This window comes from Petaurus breviceps, unplaced genomic scaffold (assembly GCF_028583685.1).
Source record: "Petaurus breviceps papuanus isolate PSGF00001 unplaced genomic scaffold, PetGlider_PUasm1.0 175, whole genome shotgun sequence".
In the NCBI taxonomy this organism is placed as follows: domain Eukaryota; kingdom Metazoa; phylum Chordata; class Mammalia; order Diprotodontia; family Petauridae; genus Petaurus; species Petaurus breviceps.
In genome coordinates, this window is record NW_027185764.1 from 19,873,046 (window position 1) to 19,894,795 (window position 21,750).

Below are 21,750 nucleotides of genomic sequence, written 5' to 3' on the forward strand. Positions count from 1 at the left end.
ATATTTGTCTTACAAATGTATGCCTTTGATAGATTATTGTGGTAAGAGAGTATAGAATAATTATCACATGAGTGAAGATGGCAAGGTACAGAAGGGTTCTTGAAGACTTTCTATTCCTGCTAAAATCTCATCTTCTACACTAAGCTTTGTACAATACCTTTTAACTCCAGTGCCTTCCTTCTGTTGATTATTTTCTTATTATTCTACATTGAACCTTCTTGTTTTCATGTTGTCTCCTTCATTGGATGGTGAGTTGTTCAAGGGTAGTGACTACTTTTTGCCTTTCTTTGTATTACCTGGAACATAGTAGGCACTTAATGCTCATCTCCTCCACTATAATTTTCCCATATGGTTAAAATTGCCTGATTGGCAGGTTCTAAATTCCCTTGAATAAGTGAATTAAACCTCTTCCCTTCCCTCCTCTCCCCTCCTTTCATCTCCCCTCTTCGCCCCTCTCCTCTACTCTCTTATTTTAGCCAGTCAGATGGATATGAAGTGGCATCTCAGAGTTGTTTTTATTTGCATTTCTTTATTATTAGTGATTTAGAATATTTTTTCCTGTATGGCTATTGATAACTTTGATTGCTTCCACTGAAAACTGTCTATTCATATCTTTCAATCATTTATCAATTGGGTAATGGCTCTTACTCATATAAATTTGACTCAGTTTGCTATATATTTTAGAAATGAAACCTTTATTCAGAAAACTTCTCTTTTGGGCATTTAAAACCCTTTATGGGGGGCAGCTAGGTGGTACAGTGAATAGATCACCAGCCCTGGAGTCAGAAGAATCTGAGTTCCAATCCTGTCTCAGACACTTAACACTTACTAGTGGTGTGACCTTGGGCAAGTCACTTAACCCCAATTACCCTGCCTTCCCCACTCCAAAAAGCAAAATAAAATAAAATAAAATGATAACACTGGACACATTTCTCTTTGGTTTAGAAAAGACCCTTGGGTTTATATATTGTTTGTTTTGTGGAAATATTTGCTACAATGATAAAATTTGACAGTTATTTGCTTTTCTTTCTTTTTTAACAGTTACCAAAAAAAAAAAAAAGATTTATTTAGCCATGACAGGGGGTATTCAACAAAGACAGACATTACAAACCCCTTGAGTTGATTCAGCTGCATGAAGTTTCAGTTGCAATCCACCAGCCAACCATGTAAGAATCCCCAGCTGCTTTGTACCCAGGTGATAAGGCAGTCACCCTGGGTCTCCTGAGTCAATCATGTCTCAATACTTTTCAAGGAAAAACTAGGTAGCCTTCTTGGGGGAAGGGTTGGGATATTGCTCCTACCACAGCCAGCCATTTTTTTTTAGGGCAAATCTTCACATGGTGGTCAGAAGAAGCCATACCAGGACATGCTCAAGGTCTCTCTCAAGAACTTTGGAACTGATTGTGTGACAAGGGAGACACTGGCACAGGACTTCTCAGCATGGCATGTCCACATCAGAGAAGGTGCTGTGCTCTGTGAGAAAAGCAGAATTGAAATAGTTCAAAAGAAACGCAGGATGTGCTAAGTTAGAGAATTCACCCCAAAAGCTCACATGGACTATTTGTGCTGGACCTGTGGTAGAGCATTCCAAGCTCCTATGGGTCTGATGAGTCACAGTCTAGCATAGTGATGTCATTTTGGCCGTCTTTGAGAATGAAGGGCAACAACCGATCAACCACAGCCAGCAAATTATTTTTACTGATTATCCAATATTGACTTTTTTCCTAATACAGCTATCATGTTTAAAAGGAGGTACTTCATTGAAAGGGTGGTTATAAAATGGGAGGAAAAAAGTGCCTTCCTGTTTCAGGGTCGAGAGAGTAATTCAATTCACTGCTACTAGGGAGCTGTTATTTCATCACATATTTGAAAATAGTACGCGTCTCTTCCAAATTGTCCACATTCTCTGACTCAGACATACCGCTACTGGGCATATAATCCAAGGCCAAAGATAGAGGAAAGGATCCCACACACGGAAGACTGATAAGAATGAATGCAGAGTACATATAGCAAAGAGCACAGTTTATACAATGATAACATGAAGGAAAATACCATCAAAAGGCTTTAGAACTCTGCTTAATAAAATGACCAATCCTGACTCGAGAAGATGACAATGAAACATTTCTTTTTTTCTCAGTAGTGAGTGTCGGCCTTGGCATGTGAAATGGTCAGTGCAATTTGTTTTGCTTAACTATAATTCTTTATGACAAAAGAAGTGATTGAGAAGTGTCCTTGATGTAAAAAAGAAAGCATCAACAAAACATCATGTCTTTAAAATAAATCAGAGTACCTTTTCTACAAAAATACATATATTCTAGTATAAAAGGGCTTTGATGACAATCTAAGCCTTTCAATCTGAATCTTTTGCCCTAATAGGAAGATAGCTTCTGTTAATAAAAGGAAGGTGGAACAGATTCTGTGTCTTCCCTAGAAAATGACAGTCATAAGAAAACTGTGTTTTAGAAAACATTTATTACCATGGACCATCTCTGAGTCATTAAATACTTCCCTAGTCTTTCCAACTTTGATTTTGTGGTATGGTCAATGTGAGGTCAAAGAATTTGAGTAGAAATGTTTTAAGAAATTTTCTTAAAAGTGTTTTTGAAAGACTCAAATACCAAGTCAAGCCAGTCAAGCCAAGTAGGCTTCCCAACCAGGCAGCTTTTCCTTACATTTCAGCTGCTTCTAGATGATTGGAGGCTATTAATAAGTCGTGGCCCACAATGATGATGTCAGAACCAGGTTTGCCAATAACTTCTTATGGGCTGTTATACTGCTGGCCAAGATTATCCCCTCCAGCTTGCATTTGGATGCCTGGAGTCAAGTGAACAAATTCTGGTTTCTTGCTTGAACCAGAAATAAAGCCAATTACAAACTCTGAATGTTCCTCAGCCATTTTCACAGCTGCTTTCGTGTAGCTACCAGTAGGCAAAGACCCTGAGGAGCTCATTTCTGTAATCAGGAGGCAGCCTTGCTGCATTGGCATTCCCACTTCACTCAGGCCTTTCACAACCCCCTAGCCTGGAATCACATGGGCATTTGTTGGATCTACCCAGGAAGCTATTTTGGAAACATCATCTTCATATTTTTTTCACTGTGTTTCCTATATAAACAAATTTTCAGTCTTCAAATATTAAGAACTCTTGGAATTCTGCTGGAGCTTTCAGTTCCTCTGTTATTCTGAAGTCATTCAGAATATCTACATGAGTGTCTGTGAGATGCTTGGATGAAGTAGCTGCCAGCTGCAACAGCTCTTTAGCCTCAATAATATCAGCAGAAAGACACAAGTTGATCTGTCTCTTTTCCATAAGCCTCAGAAGCTTTGATGCAGTAGGATAGGTCCCAGGGCTCTGGGCAGACATGTCAAAGCTAAGGGCTTTGAGAGTTTCCTTTGCAGGTATGGTACAAATCTGCTCAGCAATATTAAAGATTATCCTGAATAAACTTCTCCACTTTCCCAACCATCTCAGCATCAATATTTTTTTTGCTGTTCAAGAATCTCTAGAATCTTTGATAAGGTACTGACAGAATGGAAGCAAATGCTCCGCTCTTGCAACTTGGCCTTGCCTCCCTGATCTCTGTCTAGCAGCATGATGACATTTGTGAGTTTCCAACCTTCCCTCTGAAGAAGCTCAGTAGTTTTCCAGACACTAGAAGCACTGGTCACCACGACCTCAATGATCAAACAGGTTTCTCCTGGATGAACATTTCCTTCTATGAAACTTCTTTTGTCTCATTCCTTTGAATGAGCATCAGAATTTGGTTGGTTGAGCAGATGACTTTTGCCAAAGGTAAGGCTGAATAGGGTATGCCACACATGGTGTCAAAACTGATTTCTGAATTTCGAACAGTTTTCAAACAAGATATCTGCAACCTTAATCCACTGGAAAAGATAGTGGAAAACCACTCCAGGATCTTTGCCAAGAAAACCCAATGGACAGTATGATCCATGGGGTCATGAAGAGCAGGACACAACTGCACAAGGGAGGAATGAGGTATCACAGGCCATCACTAAAATGATCCCCAACACCACCTGGCAAGTATATCAGGAGAGGCAGCCTTGAACCTGAGTTCAAGTCCAACTTCTGTGTGACCCCAGGAAACTCATATAACATCTCAGAACAAGAATCCACTAAGTAACTAATTGCAAAATGGGTGCATATGAAAAGGGATTTTCCTCAAGGTGAGCTTTTGAGATCAGAGATAGGAAAATAAGGTGCAAAACCACTGCCTTGAGAGGTTGATTTTTCGCTTTCCAAAGAGCCATGGAAATAAGTAATCAATCCCTGGAAGCAAGTTCCTTCCAATGATTTACTGGCAGGTCATGAGATCATAGCCTAAAGTTGTGATTGACCTCAGAAGCTACAAATTCCAACCTTCTCATTCTATAGAGAAGGAAGCCAAGGCCCAGGGAGATCAAGTGAATTGACCAGTATCTCATTAGGTACCAAACATCAAGGTGGGCATGGAGCTCGGGTCCTTTGGGCTGTTCTTTCTCCATACTATGCTTCCTAAAAGATTTCTCTCTTTAGTAGGCATTATATCCTGGTCCCAGACAAGTTGTGAATGATGATTCAAATGATTGTGAAGTAGGGAATGAGGCCTGGAAACTATTCAGTAATAAAGAGGCTTATTCTTATGATCAATAGTCAACAAACATCAACTATCTACCATATTCTGGGCATTGTGCTAAGCACTGGGGAATAAAAAGAAAAGGAATAAGACAATCACTGCCCTCAAGAAGCTCATAATGGAAGGAGGAAGATGACACACAAAAATAAATTGTGGGTGGGGGAGGATACCCTTGACTGGGGGGGGGCATTATGAAGTCCTTCAGCCAGGGTGGGAAGTGATGAGGTGAATGCCCTGGGTATTCCCACACTATTTAAATGGTGAAGGATCTGGGAGGAACTCTCTGATGTCTACCCTCCACACTATCTAGTCAGAGGAAGGAAGGGTCCCCAAGGGCAGGGAATACTGAAGTGGTGTTAGTTTCAGAATTGGTGGCATCTTGAAGAATGATGAGTTTCCAGAGACAATGAAGTCAGGAAAGTAGCCAGGTGGGCTCTTACAGGAGCACAGGCAGATCATAGCATTCATTTGGTCAGTCAGTGCCTACTTTTGCCAATACTAAACCATCTGGGGGACTAGAAAATAAGTAGCAGATATGATCCTTGACCTCAACATGATTATAGGAAGGCAGACCATACTCAGGAAGGAAAGAAGGAGGGAATAAAGGGAGAAAAGAGGGAAAGAGGAAGAAAGAAAGAGAGAATGGAAGAAAGTGAGGAAAGAAGGAAGAAAGAAAGGGAGGGCAAGAAAGAGGAAAAAACTGAAAAATCCTTCATTAAGCATATACTAATACTAAAAAAAAAATTAAGCATATGCCAAACACTGTACTAAACAGCGGTGATACAAATGGGAAAGTCTAGGCATTTCCTATTCTCAAGGGGCTTAAGGGTAGCAGGAGGAATAACAGCTAAAGGGAAGTTCAAATGCAGAGTTTATCTTCTGCCATTTAAGTTGGGTGACTTGCACATTCACCTCATCATTTTCCACCTTGGCTCCTGTGTCCTAAAGATATAGCAGAGGGATGGATGTCAAGGCCCAAAGGTCCTTAGGTTACAAGACCAGGTCAGATGACAGCACCAAAGGTCTATAGAAAGTAGAGTCAGCGCAGGTGGTAATGCCTGGAATTCATTAGGAGACAGCCATGCACTTAGAAGGCTTGGTGTCCCCCTCATTCAAATAAATAAAGCTGGTAACTCCCATCTCATTGAAGCTTTGTGAGGGGTCAAGTAGTCCAGGTCTGTTCTGGGTGCTTCTCACCCGGGAGAGGAAGTGAAGGAAGAGGATAGCATAAATTGAGGGTTAAATTTTTTTAGACGTTAGAGGAGAACAGGATTAATATGTGTTCAGTACTTCCTCTTGTAAGGCTTCTCAAAGACAGCACTTAAGCTGGGCCTTGAAGGATAAGTAGACAGAGTGGATTGTGTGGTAAATCAATTAAAGTTGGCACAGTTTTAAATGTCATTGATTGCTATTTAATAATAATGCCATTTCAGAAATTAACGTAAAAACAACAACAGGTTAATATTTTATTATTATATTAAGTTTAAGATACAAGTTTAGCATAATTTAACATACAATAGACTACATGCAATAGGAAAGAATGATAGTTAAAAAAAGGCTAGGTTTTGTACTCTCCAAAGTGAAGTGACTATAGGTTCAGGCTAGAACACTTGGTAGAAAATCTAGGGAATGGAGAACTGGCGTGAGGGCCATTTCTTTGGCCTGGCTTGGTCGGGCTTTATCTTAATCTCTTCCCTAGTAATTCTGTTACACAATGACTAGGCACAGTCTGTACCTTGCCTGATTGTGAGTCTGACACGCTTGGGTTGAAGGCATACAATTAAATGTCTCAGGTCAGTCCTCAGGGGCCCACACAACACTAGTTAGGCCATAATGTGCCCCTACAAAAATAGAAAACCACAACATCCCAACTTTCCAACAAAACCTAGCATTTAAAACTCTAAAGTCAATAATTAGTCACTTTCCAGGCTTCCTGAGTACTCAGGACACTCACACCCACCAATGACAATTAAAATAAGGACATTTCCTAATCATATGAGATAGACATTTTAAATTCTACATTTCACCTTTTAGAATTGCAGAACCCTAAATGACCCCAGTCAAGGATTGAATCATAGGGAATGAAGAAAATTAGGAATTTTCTTGCTGGGCTGGGCTGTTTGGATGGTCTCCAAGGTCAGGTTTGTATTCAGTGGGAAATTATGGAAGAACTGCAAGCCACTCTAAAACCCAAAGAATTGAATGAACCTTTGGGTTGTATTCAAGCTATTATGAGAAAGGAAAGTTGACAGTTAGACATATTGGAGTTCAGTTATTCTGGGCTATCTGCATCTGCATGAGACTCACCGATAAATTTAATTCCCAAGGCAGACCCTGGGACTTATCTTGTTGCAACTTCCTAACTCCCCACCTCGTGACATTGCCTTTTACTGTCCTTCAAAACCTGAGTCAAGTGTTTTTAGATTTAGAGATCTTTCCTTATAACCTCAAGCATTTCTCACTCTCTTCTTCTGCAAATTAGCCAGTAAGATAGCAGAATGTAAGCTGCTTGAATGAACACTGTTTAGTTTTAGTCTTTATTTCCCCAATGTCCAGGGCAGTGCCTTGCACATAGTAGTTGCTTTATAAATGTTTGTAGAATTGAACTTTGAGCAAAGTAAAACTTTAGGACTTGTTCATTTCTATCGTAATTCATGTTCATCTCAGGTAGCTAATAGAATTGTTTCATACTTCAGGGACAAGAGCTCTTTAAGCCAACAACTGAAGACATTTCAGAAATTTTTTTTAAGGGAATAGTAAAAAAAAACATATCTGTGGTAAATATTGCTCTTTCTCTTTCTCTCAGAGTCAGACTACTATATCCCCACCCCTCAAGGTTATTTGGAAGGGCCAGGGGAGTGTCTCTTCTCTACTACCATCAGCTCTGCCCTTCCACTCCCCCCTCAGATGGTGTTCCTTCCAGTGTTAGGGGCCAGTGAATATGCCCTCTTCCATTTAATTCTTTATTAGGTAGCTTTTACTTTAAAGATATAACAAGAACAAAGTATGGACACTTTCCCCTACCATTTTGGGAAAATACTCTCCCCTAGTTGACCTTGTTCACTGGGGGTTCTTATAGACTCTTGATCCCACTAAATTCATGCCCAGATATGACTGGAGAGTTGGATGATTTCTTGTGTAAGCTTCTTCTGGCCTCACTCCCTGCTCCTCTGGGTATTAATGCTTGTGTATCTGAAAAATCCAACCTGGAATGAACGGTCATGGAAGCACCCTTTGGATCCTGGAGTGATGATACAGAGTCTCCCTCTGGACCTACTAAAATTTACAAGGTCCCAGAGGCTCTACTCCCTTCACCTAATACAGAAAATAGCAAATACAGGGTTCAAGGACCATGGCCCATTTCTCAGAAAGAAAAAGGTCCTAAGGCCTCTCCCCTTACAACATGATCTTTCACCAGATGCTGAGGGCTAGGAGGAAGTGGTTAAAACTGACAAGCCTCTTTGAATATCTCCAGTCAGTCGAAGAGCCTCCTCTTCAAACCATGGTTAGTCAACCAGAACCTGTCACAGAATGTCCATGAGTGTTCCTTCCAAGGTAATTCCTTCCCTTCCATGTCATCATGACTTTCCAGGAAGCAGGTTTCCCAGTTTCTCCACATGGGAAAGTTGAGTCAACACAGCAAGCCGAATGGGGTCTGTGGATGCACCAAACCCCAGGTACCCATAAAATCCATCTGATTATGAGATCCATATGTGTAACCAGAAATATTCATTTGGTATAAAAAAGACAGAGGTACCTTTTCTATAGACCAAGTACAACGTAGATGTGGTTTAAAAATGAAACAAGAAAGATATCGAATTGTAACTATGATTCAATAGAATTTGAGAATACTCCCTCCAACACCTAGTATAGCAATTGGCTCATGGTAGTTGTGTAATTAATACTTGCAAAATTGAATTTAGTCATCTCAACCACCATGGATAATAGATGTAGAGCTGTAAATGACCTCTCAAGTCACTTAGTCCAACACCCCAGGTTATGTGACTTGCTCAGTGTCACACAGGCTATAATTTTAGAAACAGGTTGTGAACTTAAGTTCTTAAGCTCCAAGAGACATAACACTCTCCATAGTATCATGTGACTGTGTTTGAAGCTTGAGTAGTTAAGTATCAAATTTACTCTTGCATTTAATGATCCTACATGCCAATTTATAGCATGGAGAACACTAAAGTCCTTTTCTGATGCCTTATTCAAAGAATAAAGATGACCCTGGGTTCTTGAAGGTCATTTAAATAGGGAGTCCAAACTCTTGTTTACTGACCTGGAATGACTTTAGTTTATGAATCTGGTGAAGATCCGTGTGATTGATATCTTAAAGGACCAGTAGAAGAAAGAATAAAGAGTCTCATTATCAGAAACATGCAAACAGGTCATGAATATTTCTTTTGGCTGATAAATTCATGAACATGTTCAGTAAGGTTTAGAGGGGAGTATATACGTGGATGAAATTATGGATCTTTTGAAGCATCAAGTTAAGGACAAAGAAATGAAGAGAATAATTTTATTTCAGGAAAATATCACTTAATCCATAATCTTGTTTTTGAAAATACTCCTTTTGAGCATATTCATCTAATCAACTTAAATGTACCTTTGAGATCTTTGTCAAGGGTTTCATAAGAAGGATGTGACAACCCACCTCCAATATTTTTATCTGGGGTTAAATGCCATTACAGTGAACATCACTTGCAACTTTGGGGAAAAAAAAAATATTAAAAGGGCAACTTGTAGCCTGGAGTCTGTAGGATATATCCTAATATTTTCTCCAAGGTAGAAATAAAATGCATTCTCTTATTTAATTCAATTTAACAAACTTTTATTAAGAGCTTCTTCTGTGCCAGTTACTGGGTTAGGTTCTGGAGTAGCAAAGACAAAAAAGGAAATAGTCCCTTTATTCAAGTGCTCACATTCTTTTGGTTTATTCTTATCTTGGGCTGGTACTTCAGAAGGCCCCAAAATGCCTGTTTGGATTAGGTTTGGGAAATTATTTTACATTTTTAATAATCCCAAGCTTCTTCCTAATGCTCACATTCAATTTTTAAAATTTTAATTATTTTTATTTTGTTAAATATTTTTCAATTACATGTAAAAAATTTTAACACTCGTTTTTTAAAAATAATCAAGTTCCTAATTTTCTCTATTTCTTCTGATCCGTCCCTTTCTTTGAGAAGGCAAACAATTTGATAACAATTATACATGTGAAATCATGCAAAACATATTTCTTTATTAGCCATGTTGCAAAAGAAAACACCAACCAAATTAACAGTAATAATATTCTGCTTTCAGAGTTCATCAGTTCTCTCTCTGGAGGTGGATAGCATCTTTCATCATGGGTTCTCTGGAATTCTCTTGGATATCATTGTCTTGATTAGAGTAGCTAAGTAATTCACAGATGATCATCCTTACAATGTTGCCATTACAGGTATAGTGTCTCCTGGTTCTTCTTGCTTCACTTTGCATCATTTCACATAAGTCTTCTCAGTTTTTCTGAAAGCATCCTGCTCATCATTTTTTAATGGCATGATGGTATTCCCTCACACTTGTATATCACAACTTGTTCAGCCATTTTCCAATTGATGGATGTCCCTTTAATTTCCAATTTTGTCACCACAAAGAAACCTGCTATAAGTATTTTTGTACAAATAGGTCCTTTGCCCTTTTCTTTGATCTCTTTGGGATATAACCCTACTAGTGATATTGGTGGGTCAAAGGTTATGCAAAGAGCATAGACTTTTGGACATGGTTCCATATTGTTCTCCAGAATGGGTGGATCAGTTCATAACTCCACCAAGAGCATTGGTGTGATGATTTCCCCACATTCCCTGCAACATTTTGTCATTTTCTGTTTGTGTCATATTAGCCAATCTGATTTGTATGAGGCATTATCTCAGAATTGTTTTAATTTGCATTTCTCTAATCAATAGTGATTTAGAGCATATTTTCATAGGACTGTAGCTTTGATTTCTTCTGAAAACTGACTGTTTTAACTGCCTCCTTTGATCACATATGAAATGGGAATAACTTGTATTCTTATAAATTTGACTCAGTTCTCAATATATTTGAGAAATAAGGCCTTTATCAGAGAAACTGTAAAAATTTTGTTCATGGTTTTCTGCTTTTCTTTTAATCTTGACTACACTGGTTTTGTTTGTGCCCTTTTTAATTTAATGCAATCAAAATTATCCATTTTATATCCCCTAATGCTCCATGTCTTCTTTGATCATAAACTCTTTTTTTATCCATAGATCTTAGATGTACATTTTCCCATGCTCTCTTAATTTAGTTACGATATCACACTTTATGTATAAATCATTTATTCATTTTGATCTTATCTTGGTATACAATGCGAGATGTTGGTTGTTGCTAGTTTTCCCAGAAATTTTTGTCAAATGGTGAGTTCTTACCCTCAAAACTTGAATCTTTGATTTTATCAAAAACAAGATTACTTTGATCATTTATTGTTGTGGTATTGTGTACCTAATAAATTCCACTGATCCACCACTCTATGTCTTAGCTAGTACGAGCTTGTTTTAATGATTACCACTTTGTAATATACTTTGGAATTTGGAACTGCTGGGTCACCTTCTTTAACCTTTTTTTTTTTCATTGATTCCCTTGATATTCTTGACCTTTTGTCCTTCCAGATGAATTTGTTACTATTTTTTCTAGTTCTATAAAATAATTCCTTGGTAGTTTGATATGTCATTGAATAAGTAAATTAACTTAGTAAGAATGATCATTTTTATTATATTGGTTCAGCCTGTCCATGAATAATTAATATTTTTTCAATTATTTAGATCTGTCTTTATTTCTGTAAAAAGTATTTTGTAATTATGTTCATATAATTCCTGGATTTGTCTTTGCAAATAGACTACCAAGATTTTATATTGTCTTCAGTCATTTTAAATGGGATCTCTTTTTCTATAACTTCATGCTGGGTTTTGTTGGTCGAATATAGAAATGCTATTGATTATGAGGGCTTATTTTCTATCCTGTAACTTTACCGAAGTTTTTAATTATTTCAACTACTTCCCTGTTCGATAAATAGATTTTTATTTCCATTTAAGTATTTACTTATATTTTCCCTCCTTGAATCAATTTGAATGTGAGGTTCAAGTGTTATCTTCTCCCTTCCCCATTTTCCTTTCTACTGTTAAAGTTCTTTCTTGAACACCTCTTTTGTGTGAGACCCTTTCCCTTATTCTTCCTTCCCCTTTCCTAGGGTATCTCTTTCTCACCTATCTAGTAAAAGAAAATATCATCTCAACACAATTTAGTCACTCCCACCCTCTCTTTCTATGTGGAATTCTTCAAATTGCCCTAACAATGATTATTCTTAGAAGAAACCTAAATCATCTGACCACATAGAAAGGTAAACTATTTAACCTTATTGAATCTCTTATGATTTCTCTTTTATGCTTACTTTTTTATGCTTTTCTTCAGTCTTACACTTGAAAGTAAAATTTTTTATCCATCTCTGGTCTTTTCATGAGGAATACTTGAAATTCCTCTATTTCATTAAATATCTGTTTTTTTTTTTTCCATTAAAGTATTATACTCAGTTTTTATGAGTAGGTTATTGGTTGCAACCCCAGCTTTTTTTGCCTTCCCAAATATCATATTCCAAGTCCTCTTCTCCTTTCATGTGATAGCCACTAAATCCCTTGTGATCCTTGCTGTTACCCCATGATATGTGAATTATTTATTTACGGTTGCTTGAAGTATTCTTTCTTCAACCTGTGAACCTTGGAATTTGGCTATAATATTCCTGGGAGTTTTAATTTTGAAATCTCTTTCAGGTGGTGGATTCTTTCCATTTCTTTTTTTTTTTTTTAAAGCAATCAGGGTTAAGTAACTTGCTCAAGGTTACATGGCCAGTTATTATTTCTGGGTGTGGTGCTGAGTATCCGAGCCCGGATTTGATCCAGGTCATCCCAACACTGGAGCCGGTGCTCTTACTTGCTGAGCCACCTGGCCGCCCCTAAGCAATTGGGGATAAGTAACTTGCCCAAGGTTACACGGCCAGGTGTTTCTGGGTGGGTGCTAAGTGTCTGAGCCCGGGATTCGATCTCCAGGTCTTCTCAACACTGGAGCCGGTGCTCTTACTTGCTGTGCTACCTGGCTGCCCCTGATTCTTTCCATTTCTATTTTGTACTCTGGTTGAAGGATATCTGGGCAGTTTCCTTGACAATTTCTTGAAATGTTTTGTTGATATTCTTTCTTTTTTCCTGGCTTTCAGGTAGAACAATAATTCTTAAATTATCACTTCTTGATCTAGTTTCAGGTCAGTTATTTTTTTTCCAAGAAATATTTCACATTTTCTTCTACTTTTTCATTCTCTTAATTTGCTTTATTGTTTCTTGATGTCTCATGGAGTCATTAGCTTTGACTTGCATTAAGCAATTTTTAAGGATTTATTTTCTTCAGTAAGCTTTTGTAATTTTTTTAAACCATTTTTCCAATTCTACTTTTAAGGTGTTGTTTTCTTTCTTTCTTTTTTTTTTTTTTTAAGCAATCAGGGTTAAGTAACTTGCTCAAGGTTACACAGCTAGTCATTTCTGGGTGTGGTGCTGAGTGTCTGAGCCCGGGATTCGATCTCCAGGTCGTCCCAACACTGGAGCCGGTACTCTTACTCGCTGAGCCACCTGGCTGCCCCTAAGCAATTGGGGTTAAGTAACTTGCTCAAAGTTACACGGCCAGGTGTTTCTAGGTGGGTGCTGAGTGCCTGAGCCCGGGATTCGATCTCCAGGTCTTCTCAACACTGGAGCCGGTGCTCTTACTTGCTGTGCTACCTGGCCGCCCCAAATGTGTTGTTTTCTTCTGTATGTTTTTTTGTCTCTTTTACCAAGCTTCAGTCTTTTCACATTTTTGTTCCTTTGCTTTTATTTAATTGCCTATTTTTTTCTTCTACCACTGAATTGATTTTGAAAAAAAAAATCTCTTTTAAGAGTTCTCCTTGGGCTTGTGTCCAATTTACATTTTTTCTTTGGGGCTTTGTTTGTAATTGCTTTGACTTCATTGTCTTCTGAGTTTGTGTCTTGCTCTTCCCTGTCATCATGGTAGCTTTTTATGGTTAGGGTTTTTGTTGTTGTTCTTGTTATTTGCTCATTTTTTCCTTCCTATTTCTTGATTTGGAACTTTATGTTAATATTGGGTTCTGTTTCTAGCATGGAGAGTGGAGGAGCAGTTTTTCAAGCTTCCGGCTCTTTTTGCACTGCTATTTTCAGAGCTAATTCTAGGGGGTTGGAAGTTTTTGAGGCTTCCAAGTGATGTGATCTGGGGAGAGGTGTGGTCACTGTAATCTGGTCCTTATCCGGGAAGGGTCCCTTATCCTTAGGTACTGCAATTGATACTGCTCTTGTGGTCCCTGATTCCTTGAGAATGAGACTGATACTGCCACTCAGGGTTTCTACTCCCTCTTGACTGAAAGTGCTCCTCCTTACCCTCAAACTATGACCCAGAAGTGTATAGGTAAAGAAATTGCCAAAAGCATCTAGTCCTTCATCCAGAGCTTTCATAGGAGTCCCTTGTCATTTCTTTCTGACCAGTTTCTGGGTTCCCTTACTGTCTCTGGTTTGAGAACTCCCAAAATTGTTGCGGCTTTTGTCAACATCACCTAGTCCCTGTGTTTCATACACATGGACTCTGGACCAGTCTCCTTTGCTGTCTCACAGATATTTGATTTCCAGTGCTGTCTTGGGCTAGAAGAATGTCTCACTTCGACTTTTTGTTAGCTCTGCCACCATAGAATTTTATTTGAGGTGTTATTTTTTATTTTATTTTATTTCATTTTCATTTTTTTGCTTTTTGGAGGACAATTGGGGTTAAGTAACTTGCCCAAGGTTACGTGGCTAGTTTTTTTGTGTGGGTGTTAAGTGTCTGAGGCTGGAACCAAACTGGGGTCCTCCTGTCTCTGGGGCCAGCACTTTACTCACTGTGCCACCTAGCCGCCCCGAGGTGTTATTTTGAAGTTGTTTGGAAAGGAATGTTGGAAGGGTTCAGTTGAATACTTTCTCTACTCTTGTCATATTAGCTCCACCCCCTGAAATCCCATCCAAAGTTTTAATATCAGCATTCTCAGGGTGATGCTAGGTGACTGTCAATCATGGAATACAACAGTATCTGAAAGAATCAAAATTGCGGGTGACCCAAAAAGTAATGGAGAGGGATACAGGGCAGGCAGAAGTAGGCTGCAGAATGTTGCCAATAATAATTTGCTTGTAAGAAGCAATGTAGAAGATATTTTGGAAATGTTTGATTGGAAAAGGAAATATACAGGTCAGGGATCAAGATCAATACATGTAGCTCCTAGATGGAATTTCCATGTGGGGATATGGATGAGAATCGCCCATGATGAGAAGCTCTGAGTGGGTTGCATTCTGTGGAGGAATATCCATTTGTTTCCCCCATTAGAATGCAAACTCCTGGAAAGTAGGAATCAGTTTAGTTTTTTGTCTCTGCATGCCTAGTATCTAGCTCTTAATTCATGCTTGCTGATTGAAATGAAATCAGTTGAATTAAAGTTTAGAAGAACTGAATTATAGTTCATCCAGTTCAACCAGATTTATCTCATATCTCTTCATTTCTTCAATAATAGTAATAAATAATAGATGAAATTTGCATATACTTAAAATTTTGAAAAGTGCTTTATTTATCTCACTTATGCTCACAACAACTCTTCGAGGTAGATGCTGTTAGCTCCATTTCACAGCTGAGAAAACCAAGACAGTAGGAGATTAAATGATTCGACCAGGGTCGCAAGGATAATTAGTGCTGTTCAGTCATTTAAGTTGTGTCTAACTTTTCATGACCCCATTTGGAGTTTTTTTTAGCAAAGACACTGAACTGTTTTGCTATTTCCTTCTCTAGTTCGTTTTATAGAGGAGGAAACTGGGGCAAACAGGATTAAGGGATTTGCCCAAGGTCACACAGTTAGTAAGTGTCTGAGGACAGATCTGAACTCAGGTCTGGTCTTCATGACTCCAGACCCAGCACTCCATCTACTGCACCACTTAGCTGTCTTGGCTAGTGAATATCTGAGGTTGAATTTGAACTGAACTCTTCCTGATTCTAGGCCCAGCACTATGTCTCCTAGTTGCCTCTGTCATGATGAAAATATGAGAAACTTTACCAGATGCTTTGTAAAATCCCCCCCCCCAAATCTATTGCATTTCCCAGATTTACCAGTATTATTAAAATAGACTAGATGATATCAATATATTCAATCAAGTTAATTTTGAACAAAAACTTAAACATCTATCAGGTGTCTACTTTGAGACAGGCACTGTGGTAGATGCTGGAAATCAAAAGACAATAATAAATTATTCCCTGCCCTCAAGCAGCTTATATTCTATTGGGAGAGAGAATATGAACTTAAATATGTGTGAAATAAAAGGTGCAATGATCAGATTTCATAACGTCTTGGGGAAGGGTAAGGGGAGAGAGGAGGAAGAATTTAGAATTCAGAATCTTATAGAAGTGAATGTCAGAAACTAAAAACAAATTAATTAATTAATTAAAAATACAACATACATTTTTGGGGGAGGGCAGCTATTTTCATTTATTATTACTGGGCTTGTGGGGGATAGAGGAAGGATGTGCTTTGCATAGATAAGTATAATGTAATACAACATAACATATGAAAGGATTAAAGGTGACATGCAGACAAAATTCTCAAGAAAAACTCAAGAAGGGAAAGAGGATGAAGAAGAGTATTGTAGAATAAGGAACATATGGGAAGAATCTTGAAGGATGTCATCAAGTGAAGATGGAGGAGGCAGTATGTTCTGGCCTTGGGAAAAGCTCGATGGGAATGTATCGTGCTGGAGACAGTAGGATGTGAGCAGGTAATAGCCAGTTTTTACTGTTCACGAGTGGACAAGATGCTGGTGATAAGAAGCAGGGCTTAACAGACTGACTGTAGGTATGTGACTCTTAGGTCTTTTTTGGTACCTGTTAGCAGAACCAGCATATCCTTTCTTCCTCTTTCTTCTGCCTAGGTCCTTGTTCCCCGTTTCCCCCTTCGCTCTCCCAAAGCATTGTGTCCACTACATCCTAGGAATAATTAACTGGTGTAGGCCATGTGAAGGGCCCAAACCCAAACCACATCATGCTACCCACAAGTATTAAGATCATGCAAATGCAAACTTTGAGATGGAAGGGAGAATAGAGTAGGGTCCATGGGTCTCTAAGGGTTCCATGGATAGATTTCTAGGCATCTGTGAACTTGGGGGAAAAAAAAATCTGTATTTTTACTTGTACTAACCTCTAGCATTTCCTCAAATTACCTAAAAACATTATTCCAAGAAGGGTCTATAGTCTTTACCCTACTATCAAAGGGATCCATAACACAAAAAAGATTAAGAACACCTGATTTAGATGTTGTCCAGGTCAACCTCTTCATTTTAGGGATAAGGAAACTTAAATTGGGAAAGGGTAAGTGCTCTATCCAAAATCACAGAGGTGGCAGGGACAGGATTCAAACACAGTTTAGCAAAATTGTATCACATTAACTATATGAATATCTACTGTTGCAGGTGATTGCCAGCTCCTAAGAATATCCAGGTAATTCATCTCCTTCTGTGGTTAATTGTCACAGAGTATCAGACATGTTTAAAAAAAAAATTGTAGCTTTTATCCCTGAAGTACCAAATAGTTTTAGTCTACTAATAGGCAGCTAACTGACCCAATGCACAGAGTGCTAGCCTTGGAATCAGGAAGAACTGAGCTCAACTCACTCCAGGCTTAGATACTAAATAGGTATGTGACCCTGGGCAACTCACTTACTTTCTCCCTGACTCAGTTTCTTCATCTGTAAAATGAAGATAATAACACAATTTACCTCCCAGGGTTGTTTGTGAGGATAATAAATGAAACAAGCATTTATTAAGAGTCTACTATCTGTATAACCCTGGGCAAGTCACTTAACCCCAATTGCCTCCAAAAAAAGAGCCTACTATGTGACAGGCGCTGTGCTGACCACTTTACAAAAACTCTCATTTGATTCTTATTATTTTCATTTGACATGTGAGGAAACTGAGGCAGACGGTGCTTAAGTGACTGACCCAGAGTCACATAATCAGTGTGTCTCTGAGGCTGGATTTGAACTCATTTCTTCCTGACTCCAGGCTTAGTGTTCTATTTACTGTACCACCTAGATGCCTCCAAATAAGTTAATTAAATATACATTGTAAAGTGCTTAATAACTTTAAAGTGTTATTTAAATGCTAACTATTAATAAGCACTAGGCCAAGGAAGTTGACATTACATTGAATATTAAAATGTATTTGCTTTTCTTGAAGCAGGAATCAAATTTCCATTATTTTAAGTTAACGATATAAAGTTCAGTTGATCAGATCCTTGTATCAGCACACTATGGCTCAATTGTACTGTATTGGCTATATTGGATTTATTGTATTGAAACTAGAAGGCACCTCATGGCAGTCCACTTCACCTTTTGGGGTATCAACTTTCTTGTCTATAAAAAAAAAAATCAATGACTGGGATGGATGACATAGAGTGGTTGGATTAGATCACCTCTAAGCTTCCTTCCTGCTCTACATCCTATGTACCTATGATCTAATCCAACCCTCATTTTACAGAATGGGAAACTGAGTCCTGGGGAAGTTAAATGACTTGCCCAAGGTCACACAGGTGATACAGAGAGGACAAGATTCATGATCTTGCACCATGTGGTTAATGGTCTGTATGTTACTTTTTGTGGATCTCCTACCCTTTCTGTGAATTGACCTGAATATTTAATTTTGATAATTAGTTCATCATTCTTTCTATAGACAGCATAATGCCTCCTATAATAATAATAATAAAAACAAGAAGTTACTAATTTTGTATTACTTGTTTCCTGCCCACTCTTCCTGAAATAGAACCATACATTCTTAGAGTTGCAAGGAAACTCAGAGGCCATCTACCTGCACAGGAATTCCTTCTACAACATGCCTGACCAAACTGAAAGAGGTTTATTTTTTGGTTTGTTTGTATGTGTGTTTTGAAAAAGACTGTTCATTCATAACTCCTCTTTTTTGTAAAGAGACGTTATATAAGGTCAAGTTCAGGCCAAATGGCACCTGGCTTGGAGACTCTCTTTGGAGGGGTGTTTAAAGTAGGTTGAGGTGACTCATATTATGACTAAATCCATGCTTCTTATGCATACTTCCCCCAGATATTCCCAGCTCTTTCCCCCTGGATAGTTTCTTGGTGACATCTTCTTTATTTAAGAAATAATCTAAGAAATGGAGTGCTTTTTTCACTGGTAGTTAGGTTACTCTTGAGGCTGACCTATGTCTCCCTAGGTGGCATGAATGAATGATTATTATAAGCACCTTTGTAGGTCTGTGTCATAATTTAAGGGTGTAAAAGGTTCTGGCTTGCCCTAGTGTTTGTACTTTTGGCTTTTCTTGAACGCTGGTTTGAACATGATTGTTTCTTCTTCATGTCTGGCTCTATGCACATTATAGCTAAATGATCTTTCTATACCTTGGTCTGAATATGTAATTTGGGTGGGGGTAGAGGTGATGGTAGCAACAAGCATTTAACACAAAAAAGTAGAAATGTCCTCAGGAACCCACAGAGGGGTGAATTTTGGTCTCAGATGCTCATGGAGTCTATTGAGAGAAAAGAAGAAGTTTCTGGGGTTGTTTGTTTATTAGAGAATTGCCAGGAAAAGTAACTTTTTGGGGCTGCTTTCTCTGTGGCATCCCATTTTCAAAAATGTCTAATTTGATTTGACGTTGACTAATGCAGTATGATCAGATGTAATCTGATCTTATTAACTCTGATCAGACCATATTAGCAAACATCGAATTCTATTTGAGAGATGTGCACATGCTATAAATGAGGGGACACCTTGAGATCAGACTGCATTAGGAGAACTTACCATTTTAATTTCATCTCTTAAAAGAGTTTGGAGCCAGCAAACAGAACACAGGGACTGATAAAGCCCTTGGCCCTTGGACGGCAGTGCTTCCCAACAGGCCACCTTTCCCGATGGGCCAGGCTGGTACCAGGTGCAGCTATGAATGAAGAGCAGTCTGGTTTCAGTGCCCACTAACATTTTATTTCTCTCATGTCCCCCCTCTTCTGTGTAATACTAGAGACCGATGACTCTGAGGCAAGTCTGGTCTGGGGAAGAGGCTTCAGTCAGGAACGTCAGACACAAAAGCGGGCAAATCATTCTACAGGCATCACCATGAGCTCTCTTGATGAATCCATGCTGCTCACTTTGGAAGGCCAGGATAAAGAAAAAAACACAAAACAAGGCACACATCCCTCGTCACTTGTTTGGGAACATATTCACAAAAGGATATAAGATTTTTGGAAGTGGGGATTATTGAAATTTTGCTGTTTTTTTCCCCTTGGAGTTTAATATGATGTCTGGTATCTTAATCTATTGAACATAAAACACATTACCCTGAGAATCCTCTTGAACATTAGTTCAAGTGGCCTCATATAGTTCACACTATACATCTTTTTAAAGAGATTGGCAATTGTCTTCCATTTTGTTTTTTTCTCAACCATAACTCATATTTCCATAGCACTTTATAGCCACCAAAGAAGCCACAGGGAGCTCCCGCACAAGGATGGGACCTAGGAGGGCAGCAGATGCATTGGAATGATAGAGACATTGGGTTCAGATCCCTGCATATCTACTATCTGCATTATCCTGGACTAATAACTTAACTTCTTTGGCACTCAGTTCCTCATCTGGAAAATGAGAAGGTGAGACTAGATGGCCTCTAAGGACTCTGTTGTTGCTGTTGAGTTGTTTTCAGTAGTGATCAACTCTTCATGATTCCATTTGGGGCTTTCTTGGCAAAGAGACTAATTCTAAATCAATGACCTTAAGACTTCTGAAAACAACCCTGACTATATCATCCAACTTGGCCTGGAAATTCTATTGAATTTGCCCCTTACTGTATTACTTTGGAATTACATTAATCAGACTATTAACACCAGATGATAACATTACTAAAGGCTGTTTTTAAATAGTCTATGATTAAATACTGCTTCCATCCCAGGGAACTAGATGGGGGAGTGAATAGAGTACTGAGCCGGAGTCAGGAAGACCTGAGTTCAATTCAGGCCTCGGGACACTTGCTTGTTGTGTAACTCTGGGCAAGTCACTTAACCTCTGTCTACCTCATTTTCCTCAATTGTAAAATGGGGAGAATAATAGCACCCACCTCTCACGATTATTATAAGGATTGAATGAGATAATATTTGTAAGGCACTTAGGACAGTACCTAGAACACAGTAGGCTTTTAATAAATGCTTGTATTCTTCCTTTCTTCTTTCCTAATTGTGCTTCCTGATCAGTGTCTACATCATTCTTGCTTTGCTGCCAACATAGCAGGCTTCAATATTTCTCTTGTTTGCTTTCTGTTAGCCCCTAGGGCCCCTTACTACTACCACTTACTTAGGCCTGTTCTCCTGGAAATGTCCTACGTTTCTGAAAACTGGACCAGATGGTTTCCAAGATTCTTTCTAGATTCCTGATCTCTTAATAAAACATTAATTAGTCCAGTTAATGTGAATAATGGATGCTAGTGGCTTACACCTTCCCAAGACCACCTTTAAGCAAGTTCACTACTCCAGTCTAGGTCTTGCTTTATCTATAAAATAAATGCCAGAACTTTTTGTTTTCCAAGATCCTTTCCAGATCTAACCTTCTAGTATTATATATACCCCAACAGAGCCTCTTGTGACACTAAACCTTAACCCATCATAGACTCACAGAACTAGAGGAGACAAGACTGACTCTGGAGATAGAGGGTCTAGGTTCAAATCCTTCCATCATTCATTACCTGACTGACTTGGGACAAGCCCCTCAAAAATCATTTAGCCTGATATACTAGTTTCACAGTTGAAGAAAATGAGGCTCAGAAAGGTGAACCAGTGCTCCTCAGGTACTAAGTGTTCTGGTTAGGCCCATGAAGGAAATCTTTAGAGGGTGGTAGGTCATTTGGTAGCCTTCAAGCCATAATCTATTAGCAGTTGTAGGCCAGCCCTGCTGGTGAAAGTAAGGAATGTTCTATTACTCATGGCCCTGGGAATCAGGAATGTGATGAAGCATTGAAAGTTAGA

General features: G+C 38.7%; 1 pseudogene; it reads right to left on the minus strand.

The window, feature by feature from the left end:
• Positions 1-2,668: 2,668 nt before the first annotated feature.
• The window catches only part of LOC138159001 (uridine 5'-monophosphate synthase pseudogene), a 47,854-nt pseudogene continuing 28,772 nt past the window's right edge, over positions 2,669-21,750 (minus strand).